At 37.7% G+C, this 12,024-nt stretch overlaps 1 long non-coding RNA gene across 1 annotated transcript in view; it reads left to right on the top strand.

Moving 5' to 3' along the window:
- The first annotated feature begins 1,235 nt into the window (after nt 1-1,235).
- Nucleotides 1,236-12,024, top strand: part of LOC134804931 (uncharacterized) — a 181,165-nt gene continuing 170,376 nt past the window's right edge. Inside the window, exons 1-2 of the long non-coding RNA XR_010146190.1 lie at nt 1,236-2,658; nt 2,963-3,064. This is a non-coding gene — a long non-coding RNA (uncharacterized LOC134804931). The remainder of the gene's footprint in view (nt 2,659-2,962; nt 3,065-12,024) is intronic.

The raw sequence follows: 12,024 nt of genomic DNA, 5'->3' as shown, positions 1-12,024 counted from the left end.
CGTCCATAATTAATAATAGACTTAATTTTTTCCCCCAGTACAGAACTGTTTTTTAATTCCTGGTGATGATTTTTCTCTTAGTGTAGTTTTCGCTCACCATCTACCTAACTTTCTGCATCCATTTGTTTACAACAAAGTTATTTGTAAAGTTGCCATTAAAACATTGTCTGTTAGAGAAGCTCAGAAAAAAGTATCAGCGTGGCTCAGTTCCCTTACGTATGAGGCGAGGAGATGAGGAGAGTAGTTAAGTAATTAAAAAACACACACACACACACACACACACACACACACACACACACACACACACACACACACACACACACACACACACGCGCGCGCGCGCACATACACACACACGCACACACGCACCCACGCACACACACACACAACACACAATAAATAGCGACTAAAGTAATATTTTTTACATTTCTACATATTATCATTAACTTACCCGATTAAAAAAAATATATAGTCGCTTTTTAACACTCAAAACTAAGAAATAAGCCTTAATGTTAAGTTACTATAAGTTCATTGTGAGGGCCTACCACTAATATTACAAGTCAAAAATTGTGGCATCTCCATCGTTCTAATATGTAAGAGTTATTTATATAATAATATTCATAATAATTTTACAATACACATGGTGCTACTTTCCCGCACTAGTGCGGGAATGAGCACTTTCCGTGCCTATTAGCAGGAGATCTAAGGTCCACCACCTTGCATTTTGGTGACAAAGCAAACCGCTTGGAACAGGTATTCCTGGGGGTGATCTGAGCTGATTAAGCCCGGTTGCCAAGAGGTTCCCCCCAGCAGGTGGGCAGGGGAGGGGGGGAAAAAGTGCCTCCGGTGCGCCTCACTCTAAGCTTTATATCTGCATACATCTCGCAACTATATCAAGCTTGGTGTCTTTTTCGTGTAATTCGAGGATGAAGAATTCATTTCAGTGACTAAAGTTTCACTCACCCATACAGAAATTCAAAATTCAAAAAAAATCTTTTCGTTTTTTCTTTCGTAAATCCTTTAAAAAATTTTAACTATGAGGATTTGCTCTAGAAAAAAAAATACCTGTGAATAGCCCATTTATCCTACTATACAGAATAGTAAACTTGTCCAACATTTTTTTTCATACTTAACTCTGTTAAAAAAAAATGTTTTGTGTCGCGCGGCGTACTTGCATTGTAAGAGCGGTATGCAGCGTTTAGGATTTTTAAGTATGTTTAGATGATTTCTGATACGTTGTTATTCTTCTGGTTGTAGATTACATTAATAAATTACTTCTGGACGTGATATATATACAAATATAAATTAAATATATAAATAAGTATGTTGGGAAAACCATCGCCAACAGAGTTAAGTATTATAAATGTGATAAAATTAACATTATTATTTGTATGTCTTTTCCATATCTCGGGACCATGGGGTCCCGGACCTTTGGGAGGCGTACGTGGGGCCGAAGCCAACAGCGCAGAGGCCCTTTAAGGCACTTCAATCTAAAAGCAAGGGATACATGTGGTGTATACTATCCCCGAACGCACAATGTGATACATCCGGAGATGGTCCCCGCGATGTGCAAAAAGCAATGCTGCAATAGCAGTGCAGCACTTTTGTGCTGCGATGGGAACTAAGGTCATGGGCTATAGATTTGAAAGTTGGATGGACTGGATAATGGGCTGTGGGAGAGACTAGCGGACACCTGCCGTGACAATCAGTCTCAAAATTGTAAATGACAGGTGGTGACTCGCCAACTCATTGAGTGGGCCCCGCAATGGCCGCACGCACAGTGCGACAACAGGGCAACACTTTGGAGTGGCTGTGAGGTTGTCGAGAGGTGAGCCTGCGGTAGCCAGATCCCGGTAATCCGTTCAGCAGGCCGCCGGCGTTATGACATTTTACTCTTCCAACCTGGAGCATAGGTCCCGCTCTTGCGACTCCATTCTGGCCGGCCAATCAAGGCAAGCACAGAGGCGAGGGCCAAATGACAGGGCCCTCTGGAATAGGGGTCCGCGGTGTCGCCACTCACCGACAGCTCGCCACAAGCGGCCCCCGCGGGACATTATTATTATTATTGTGGTGTTGTGGGCCTTTGAGTGGCGCATTGACCAGCATTGATCTATTGTGACGGCCGTTTAAGTTCATTACTAATGCCCGTTGCATCCAGAAAGTTCCAGATTCTTTGGGCCGTAATGTTTTGTGCCTCATAGGGTTGCACTACGTGTCGCCCTAGGTAGGTACTTCTTTTTGACATTAGTGGTCCACAAGAACAGAGAATGTGCATTGCAGTCTCCTCTGACTCCTGACAGAACCTGCATGTCGCATCTTGTTTCTTGCCAATTTGAAACATATGTTTGTTCAACTTGCAGTCTCCAGTCAGTATTCTGGTCACCGCGTAGGTTTTGTGCCTTTTGAGTCCTAAAAGCTCCTTAGCAGTTTTGCTGTTGAACCCTTTGATCAGAGCTTTCGAGTGTTCTTGTCCTTTAACGAACTTCCACCAAGCGATTGCTCTCGTTTTTTCTAAGTTGCTGACCAGAGAATATGCATCCCGTTTTGTGATTCCACAGAACGGTTCTGGGCCGACCAGGGGTGTGTCTGCGCCCTTTCTAGCAAGTTCGTCCGCCTCTTCGTTTCCGTTAATGTCGGAGTGCCCTGGTACCCATCTAAGTGTAACTTTGTTGGAGTAAGCCAGTGCATTTAGGTTTGTTTTATAGTTCTGGACTAGTTTTGAGTTTGACTCAAGGGATTCTAGTGCCAGCGGAGTAGCCGGGCTGTCTGAGTTGATGTAGATATGCTGGTGTCTTAGTTGGTTGAAGATCCATTTGTCTCTAGGAGGTATTTCTACTGTGTACAGTTTGGTGAGATGACATTCGGTTTGCGTGTCATCAGTGGGCATGCTAAGGGTTCTATTCGCAAAAACCCAGGCCTTTAGATTGGTTAATGCCTGAGAGCGCCATTTTGGCCTGTTTAGCGTGCATATTCTGTAGACGCACTGCTTTGCCTCCTTTTGCACCTGCAAGTGGAGTGGTATGATGTCCAGCAGTGCATCTAGGGCCGCTCCCGGTGTCGAGGAGTAGGCGCCTGTTACTGTTAAACAAGCCGTGCGTTGCAGGCTGTTTAGAGTGTCTATTGCTGTCTTTTGGCTGGTTTTGTTACACCAGACTGCGGAGGCGTAGGTGACAATTGGCCTCACTGCTGCTGTGTATAACCACATAGCAATTTGGGTCTTAAGCCCCATCTTGCTCCTGCCATTCGACAGCATGACCACATGGCCATTTTCGCTTTTTGTATAATGTTTCTCAGGTGAGGGTTCCAAGTTAACTTTTGGTCGAAGGTGACCCCTAGATACTTGACCTCTGCCGAGAACGGTATTATTTGTCCATGAAGTCTTGGTTTTGTGAGTTTATCGAGCTTCCGTTTCCTTGTGAATGGTTAAATGGCTATTACAGTCTTGCTCGGATTAATGGACAAGTCATTTTCTCTACACCATTTGAATGGATATTGTGTTTAGAGCTCCTTGCATTAGGTTGGATATTGTGTTGAGGCAAGGGCCTTTGACGATGACTACAAGGTCGTCGGCATATCCTTGTGTATCAAAGTCTTGGCCTGACATGATTGCAAGAAGTTGGTCCACTGCTAGGTTCCATAATAGTGGGGATGGTATAAAATTCATGCTCTATAAATAGTATTGATGGTCAGAGTGGCTACTCTGTTCGAGAACATGCTATGTACCCATCTGGTGGTTTCGTCTACTCCCTTTGATTTCATACCATTGAGTATGGTCTCTGTGGGCGTATTGTCGAAAGCACCTTCAATATCAAGGAACGCACATAGAGCGGTTTGCTTTTACTCTAGGGTTTTCTGCACCTGGTTGACAAAGTGCAGAAATTATTTCGGCAACACGGCGGTTTTCAGTTGTGTCGCATGTGTAGGATTTGGTCTATGTTTGGGGACAGATTATAGCCCCTCAACAACAGCCACCATGCCCTGCTGACTGGGGCTGGTCCAAACAACATGGTTATTGGGAGCCCATATGGACAAGCCTACCTGCGACGGCTGCTGCTTGTTTAGAGCTTATTCGTTGCCGCTGCAAAACAAAATGCGCAGGGAGGTGCAACTGCGTTAAAAAAAACCTAAAATGCACAGTCACATGGGCATATAATGGCAATTACGAACAATATATATATCTTATTTTAACCCGCATTTTTTGTCAAACATCTCCTATGTTAATTTTATCACATTTATAATACTTAACTCTATTAGCGAAAGTTTTCCCAACATCTTTATTTATATATTTAATTTATATTTGATTATATATCACGTCCAGAAGTAATTTATTAATGTAATCTACCACCAGAAGAATAACAACTTATCAGAAATCATCTAAATATACTTAAAAATCCTAAACGTTGCATACCGCTCTTACAATGCAGGTACGCCGCGCGACACAAAACATTTTTTTTAACAGAGTTATGAAAAAAAAATGTTTGACAAGTTTACTATTCTGTATAGTAGGATAGCTGGGCTATTCACAGATTTTTTTTTTCTAGAGCAAATCCTCATAGTATAAATTTTGTACAAGATTTTCAAAAAAATAATAATAAAGATTTTTTTTTGAATTTTGAATTATTCGAATTTTTTGTATGGGTGAGTGAAAATATAGTCACAGAGTAGTTGCGAGATGTATACAGATATAAAGCTTAGAGTGAGGCGCGCGGGAGGCACTTTTACCCCCCCTCCCTTGCCCACCTGCTGGGGGGAACCTCTTGGCAACCGGGCTTAATCAGCTCAGGTCACCCCCAGGAACACCTGTTCCAAGCGGTTTGCTTTGTCTCCAAAATGCAAGGTCCCCTTAGAAAACGGGACCTTAGATCTCCTGCTATATGTACTGTAAAACGTTGCGTCATATGTACTGTATAACGTTGTACGATAAACGGGCGAATAGGTAATTTGCAACTCGTGTCGATCGTGTTTTAATGTATCGACACTCGTTGGGAATTTCCTACTTTCCCTACTTGTATCGTAAATAACACAATAATTATTTCATTAGTGTAAACTCTAATTCTAGATTTTTTGGTTACACAATAAGTACATTGATCTCTCGATTTCTCTTCGTGGAAAAACAATATTTACCTACAAGCAAAACCTATGGACTTGCGTCCCTACTGAAGTTGATTCGCTGGACTCGGACCAAGCTATTTAACTCTGCATGACTTTTGCAATGACAAAGTGTGACAATGTCTCATGAAAATATGACGTTTATAATGGCACTGCTTCACTTTGTTATATTCAAGACGGACTCTACCTTCGTACATTGGCCATCGAGTCTATTACAGACTATACAAGCAGTGTCAGGTAGGGTGACAACATTTTTCGTGGCTGTGTAAGCCAATACATACATATGTATATACATACAATCACGCCAATTTCCCGGAGGGGTGGGCAGAGACCACGGATTTGCACTTGCTACGATCCTGACGGATCTATATCTGAATCCCTAAAGTCTTTTCTCCTATCATTGCATTCCCTAATATTTTTTGGCATAATGATCAGTTGTCCTAACACGGTAAACCCTAATTTTGTTTTCCCTAACCTAACTTAACCTATCCTAATGTTATAAGCATATTTTCTTTTTGCGAGAATCGCAGTTCTAACCCTAACCTAACCATTTTTCAGAACCTTACATTATGGAAAATAATCGTTATGACAATTGATCGTTAGAGCATGTGCCCATTAGGACATACCTACCAGTTAGAGCAAGTGACTTTAGGACAAACGTTGTTAGGGATTCAAAATGACACCCGTCTGACATATCACTTGCTCTTCTTTCACCTTCGTTTGTCATATAAGCAAAAGAGATGCCACATGGACGTTTGGACACAGCCCGAGCAACAAACCACGGAGTGAATTAACTGGCAGCAAATTGGCAGCATAAGAGACTCTTTTTACTAAGAGGAACTGGAATTGTCAGATGATAGTAACTATATTTCGTTTACAGTTTTTAATAAATAAAACCTTTTGATTAGAAGTTAGACTAAGTAAAGTCTGCAGCGATTTTGATAGCCCACGCAGTGCAGGTGTTATTTATACGTCATAATTTCATAGAAGTTTGACGTTTAAAATAACACTTGAACTGCGTGGGCTATCTAAATAACTGCAGACTTTTCTCGGTCTGACTCTACCTACTTTCAACAACTTTATTTCACGGAGAATAAATAAATACAAAAAATAGAACTTGTGTATGCAACGTTATTTACCTGTAATTACGGCAAGAATAATTCAATGCGAGCTTAACTTCGACGTGTGGTTTAAAAAAAATACAGTTTCTTTGGCCAGCCTTTTATATTAACTTTGGTTTCATACAATAAATCCATGCTTCGTTTAAGAGTTTTCAAACGAGATACGCCTCAACCGTATTCACTCATAGTACTCTTCTCATAATAAACTGCCATTATTATTAAAATAAAAAGTAAAGGAATAAATAAATATTGGGGGACAATCTTACACACATCCACCTAACCCCAAAGTAAAGAAAATTTGTACTAAATATGGATACTAGGAAACAATATACACTAGAGTGAGTCACTCGAGTATGGAGAAAAAAAAATTAGTCGTCCTTCCGGCATAGTTATAAAACGTTACAAATTACAATACATACAATTTTACCGGTCTACAAAATTGTGGATTTTTTTTTTCAAATTCAGAGAGCTCTACGTTTTAAGTGCGTAATGTTACTAGTGCCTTTTAATAATAAACAAATAAATAATATATTTCTTGTCATGGGGTCTTTCAATTGCTAAAAGTTGCCGCCTAAGTCATCCGTCAGCCACCCGGGAATGCCCAAGTACGATTATATTTAAGAAGCAATACTCTAACTAATCTAACATAATAATATCTCCACTTCATTTATTAAGTACTAGCTTTTGCCCGCGACTTCGTCAGCGTGGAATTATTAATTTAGGTAGGTAGCTATTATTCTATTCAATCTGCGTTTTGTTGATTCCCCATACAAACTTCATCCCCCCTTTTCACCCCCTTAAAGGGTGATTTCTTGAGTGAAAACTACCCTTTGTCCTTCCCCGGGACTCAAACTATCTCTATTATACCAAATTTCAACTAAATCGTGCACCAGCGCCGGTGCTACACCGCACGGGCGGGACAGTTCCTATTGACAAAGTTTGTTGTGCAGTTATTGTTAAGTCCCCATACAAAATTCCACCCCTTTAGGGATGATTTCTGAGATAAAAACTATCCTATGTCCTTCCTCGGGACTCAAACAATCTCTATACCGAATTTCATCTAAATCAGACAGACAGAGTGACTTCTTTTTATAGTATTAGTATGGATTTCTATCTTTACCCCTTAATTTGGCAGAAAATAAAAAACTTGATTTTAACTTTTATGTGCACATTTATTTATTATTATGCCTTTAAATATGTCCTAAAACATGTTTAAAAAATATTTCATTGTAAGATTTCCTGAAAATAGAATGTACAGTATTTTTAACAAAAACGTACGCTCGTCAAACTTAGTGTGTTAAATATACTTAACAAATTCCAAAAAAGGGTATCGAAACAAAGACAAGGAAAACATTTTTTGGCATTAAATCGAAGCAAAGACCTAAAAGAATTTATACATGCAGCATTTAAATATTTCGAATTAAAAAAAAACTGATACACAATACCACCTGTAGGTGAATAAAAGTATATTTGAATTGAATTGAATAAAAAAATATGAAATATAACTACCTATTCCATTTAGTTTCCTTGAATGTATAGCCATACGCCAAACTGAACGGGGTTTTATAAAAAAAACGTGTATTGACATTAAGTAGCGTTCGCTTTGTTGCATACTAAGTTATAAATGTATAGCGAATCAAACTATACCATTGAATCTCTTCTATTATGGCAAAATATAAAGGTAGGCAGTGAAATTTGTGACATTAAAGCGCGGTCGAAATCTCATACCATAAAGATATGTTAAAAATGCTTAACAGGTTGCTTAATTTCTAATACACTGTACAGTCACCAGCAATAGTATTTTACTCTTCGAAGGCTGCAAAAATATGTGACACGCTCTTATGGCTCTACAAATAAGGTCGTTTCAGATATTTTTGCGGCCTTCGTTGTGTAACATATTAATGCAGGTGACTGTACGTATTGTTTTGTCAAAAATACTTAACAGTTGTGTATGCTTGTTATTACACGTAAATAACTTGACTTGGCGAATAGGTGTGATATGTAAAGTATACGTAATACTATAATCAAATATAATAATAGTATATGTAGGGTTTGCACGACGGATCCGAAATGTATGGGAATATCCGCGGATCCGGATCCAGATCCGGATAATTTCATACATTACGGATCCGGATTGCAAACCCTAAGTATATGCAGTAAAATTTCGCGTAATAGAATCGAAAAAAATAAACAAATACCTGGATAGAACGCAGTGTCGACCTTCTACTAACTATGTTGATTCACTACTAACATATAACATTGTTGCCAGTAAGGTTTTATTTTTTTCTTTATTCTTTATAATATAAATGATATATAGAAATTAAAAACTTGGAATTTACGTAAAAAATAACATGCCTAAATTTTTTCAAAGTAAGTGTTAAGTATACTTGACTGTGCCAAATTAAGGGTTAACGTTGTCTATACTCGTACCTATAAAGGTAAAGGTGCAAACTAATTAATTTAATAAGCTCAAACCATACTTTAACTAAAAAAAACATTTGAGTACTAGTTAAGGCGACAGTAGCGGTGGGTAAAATTTCAGATTCTGTCAATTTACCCCATTTCACACACAAGCGCACTGCACGCACACTACCTCACTTTACTGGGACAGGTCAGTGACCCATCATGTTTTTTTTAAGATTGGACTTTTAGTTTAGTATTGACCAGCCTCCTTTGAGGGTAAAAGCGTTCCATTGAAAGATGAAAGAGAAACAATGCATTTAATCTTGCTTTCCTTGTCTGTTCATGTCACACGTGACGTACTTACCTATTTAATTAATTTGATTGTTGACTGTTTTACTACCTAATATTGCTTTGTCGAGATACGCGTTTTGTACAATTAAAGCGAATAAAACAAGATGTCATTAAGTCAGATGTAAAATGTTATTTACCTACTACTCTATACGGTTTTTCATAAGGTGCAAAATCCATTCAATAGGAATTTAAATAAATAAAGTTTCAGCAGGGTGGCAATTCCATTTTGGCGGATAAAGCGAAACAGAATAGTTCTATCGAACCTGCTTACAAATGTTCACGAGAATCAGTTGAGAAATGTGATCTGCAAAGGAGAACATAAAAAAGCATTTTTGCCCAAGCTGAAACGGAGACCTTTGCTAACGCTCGGCCAATGATGGTTTAGGTACACCTATAAAAAATGGTTGTCCCTGCTGTAATTTTAATATCTTTATATTTCAACGGTATAGTTTTGCCTTCAAAAATAATCGGTATCGCTAAACAATAGCGGTACCGTACTACTTATACGTTCACGAAATCGGTATCTGCATAACTTGATTGTTAGTAAACTAACCTGAAAAATAATCTCAAAATCACCGAAACATTTATGTACAGTCACCTGCAATAATATGTTACGTCATTAGCGCCAACTTTGCCTCCAGGGAAACTTTGCCCAAAACGACAATTTTAAACAAATTCGTTAATGTAGAAAAAATTATAATAGTTATGGCCACCCTGCTATTTTTAGTAGAAAATAGGTTATATTTCTGACAAAACTATATACCAAACTTGTGCATAACTTGACTTGGGAATTTAGAATTTGAGCGAGTTGTCTAATATAGGGTATATTTCGGCGGGCAAAAAATTGATAAATAATGAATGCAAGTAGAAAAAATTGAGAACCCTTTGACAAATATTTCCGGGTTTGAGTAACACATGAATCATAGATTATGTCTATTGAGATTTAAACTAAAAAGGCCTAAATACACAAAAGTTTTAGCGGTGGGCAAAGTAATCCGGTAATTTGGCATCTATACCAACATTGGCCACCACCAAAAACGGATTAGGGTTGTCACTTTCATCTAATTTACCCAACTTCGCAAGTAAAAGAAGGTTATGTTTGTACACTAAAATAAGTTTATAAATATATACTGTATTTAATTTGTCTTATTATCCTTTATTTAGATGTTTTATCCCATTAACGAATGAAAAACACAACAAAAATCATATTTTTGGCCATTAAACTATTGTAACAGATTTTCTCAAAAGTGACAACCCTAGCCTTTGTAAAATGCTTAGGCGAGCCTTATTTGGAAATGGGCAAAAACGGGTAGGCAACATTGCCCAGCAAATTTATTTTTAAGTTTTTACACTTATCGCTAAGTTATTAACAGGGAATGGTAGTATTGCCCAAAACCTTTAAGTGATCCTTAGAGATCATCATCATACGAGCTGTATTTGAATACCAAATTGACGTGGGCAATGTTGGCGAAAACCCCGGATATCTTTGCCCGCTCTCTAAAACGCAAAAAAATGAGTAAAAACACGATAAAAAATATTTTTTTTTCAAATAAACTGATGCGTTTGATCACAATGGACGTGCTGAGCAAAAAAAGTCATATGATGTGATGTTTTTTGAGAAATTCGTTTTAAAAAATAAGCGGGCAAAGTTGGTGATAATGACGGTACCCCTACTCTTCGAAGGCCGCAAAAATATGTGACATGGTCTTATGGTTCTACAAATAAGATCGTGTCAGATATTTTTGCGGCCTTCGTTGTGTAACATAAATTGCAGGCGACTGTACATTTGGAATAATTATTTTATTTAGTTTCAACGAAAGTTTCAAGTTTAGTAGGTACGAAAATACTTCAGATATGCAATATGCACAAAATGTAGACCTAATCGAAATAAAACATTGCTTTTTAAAGGTAATTTATAAAACATTCGATACATAGGTATACATAACAATAACTAGAGCGCTATTGGCCTGTAAGCTTCATCTCGGTCTCCAAAGCCGCAAAAACTCGCTAGTACTTAGTGCTGGTCTAGCCGTTATTTTTTCTTGAAGATTTTCAGAGAACAGCACGTACACGCATTATACATATAGACGGAACGAACCGCATAATCATTATCATTTATTCGTCGCAATCCATGGTATTACAGATCTAGGTACAAGACTTTCAGGTATTACTTATACGAATTACATAACTCTTCCTGTTAATAGGCATTATTTTAAGATAAAAGTTCTATAATATAATACAAGATTACAATTGTCATCAAAATTCATTGACGTACAGAAGTCAAATACGTTTTTAAACTGACGCAAAATGATACCAGCATGATAAAAATTGATCCCAATCAGTAAAGATGAGTCTTTAAACTTTTTTCATTTTAAGCGAGTTTTGAAGGAACATAATACTTAAATTCGACTGTAATCGTATTGTTTTAAGATAGTTTACTGCGGTTTTCAACCATTATAACAGCAAATCAAATTTAAATGAGACGCGAGCTGATATTTATGTACCCTATTTTTTGAAATACAATTTATCTACTGGTATACTTTCTCGTGTGCGTATATGATTTAATGTCAATATAATTGTCAAAAGCAAGAAAATCAAGCTGTCATTTTCATTTGAGGAAGTACACGTGTGCTCCGGTGTAGCCCCAACGGGCATCTGACTTGAAGAAGAATTTTGAGTGATGTCGTCAATGTATGGAAATTGTTCGAAAGTTTACATTTGAGATTGAATTTCTGTGTTGTCTTTGTGAGTAAAAATATAAATCGCTAATAAATTGGTAGCTGAATTATCTAGCTTTCAGAATCATACAATAATTCAATTACTGTCAAAGACAAAATTGTTTTGCTTCTGTCTCAAACGGAACTCCATATTTTGATTTTTTGATACTTTTAGTGTCGATTTGTAGAGAATAACAGCAAATTAAAAATACAATGGCATGAAGAGTCGGTACACGGTTTCTTCGTGAACAAATTTACGTGTAATTTAATGCAATTATTAAACATTTATTGAACAAATTATGGTTACAAAGTGAGGTCTAAAT

Source organism: Cydia splendana, chromosome Z, assembly GCF_910591565.1.
Source record: "Cydia splendana chromosome Z, ilCydSple1.2, whole genome shotgun sequence".
NCBI lineage: Eukaryota > Metazoa > Arthropoda > Insecta > Lepidoptera > Tortricidae > Cydia > Cydia splendana.
This window is presented reverse-complemented; position numbering and strand designations above follow the sequence as displayed.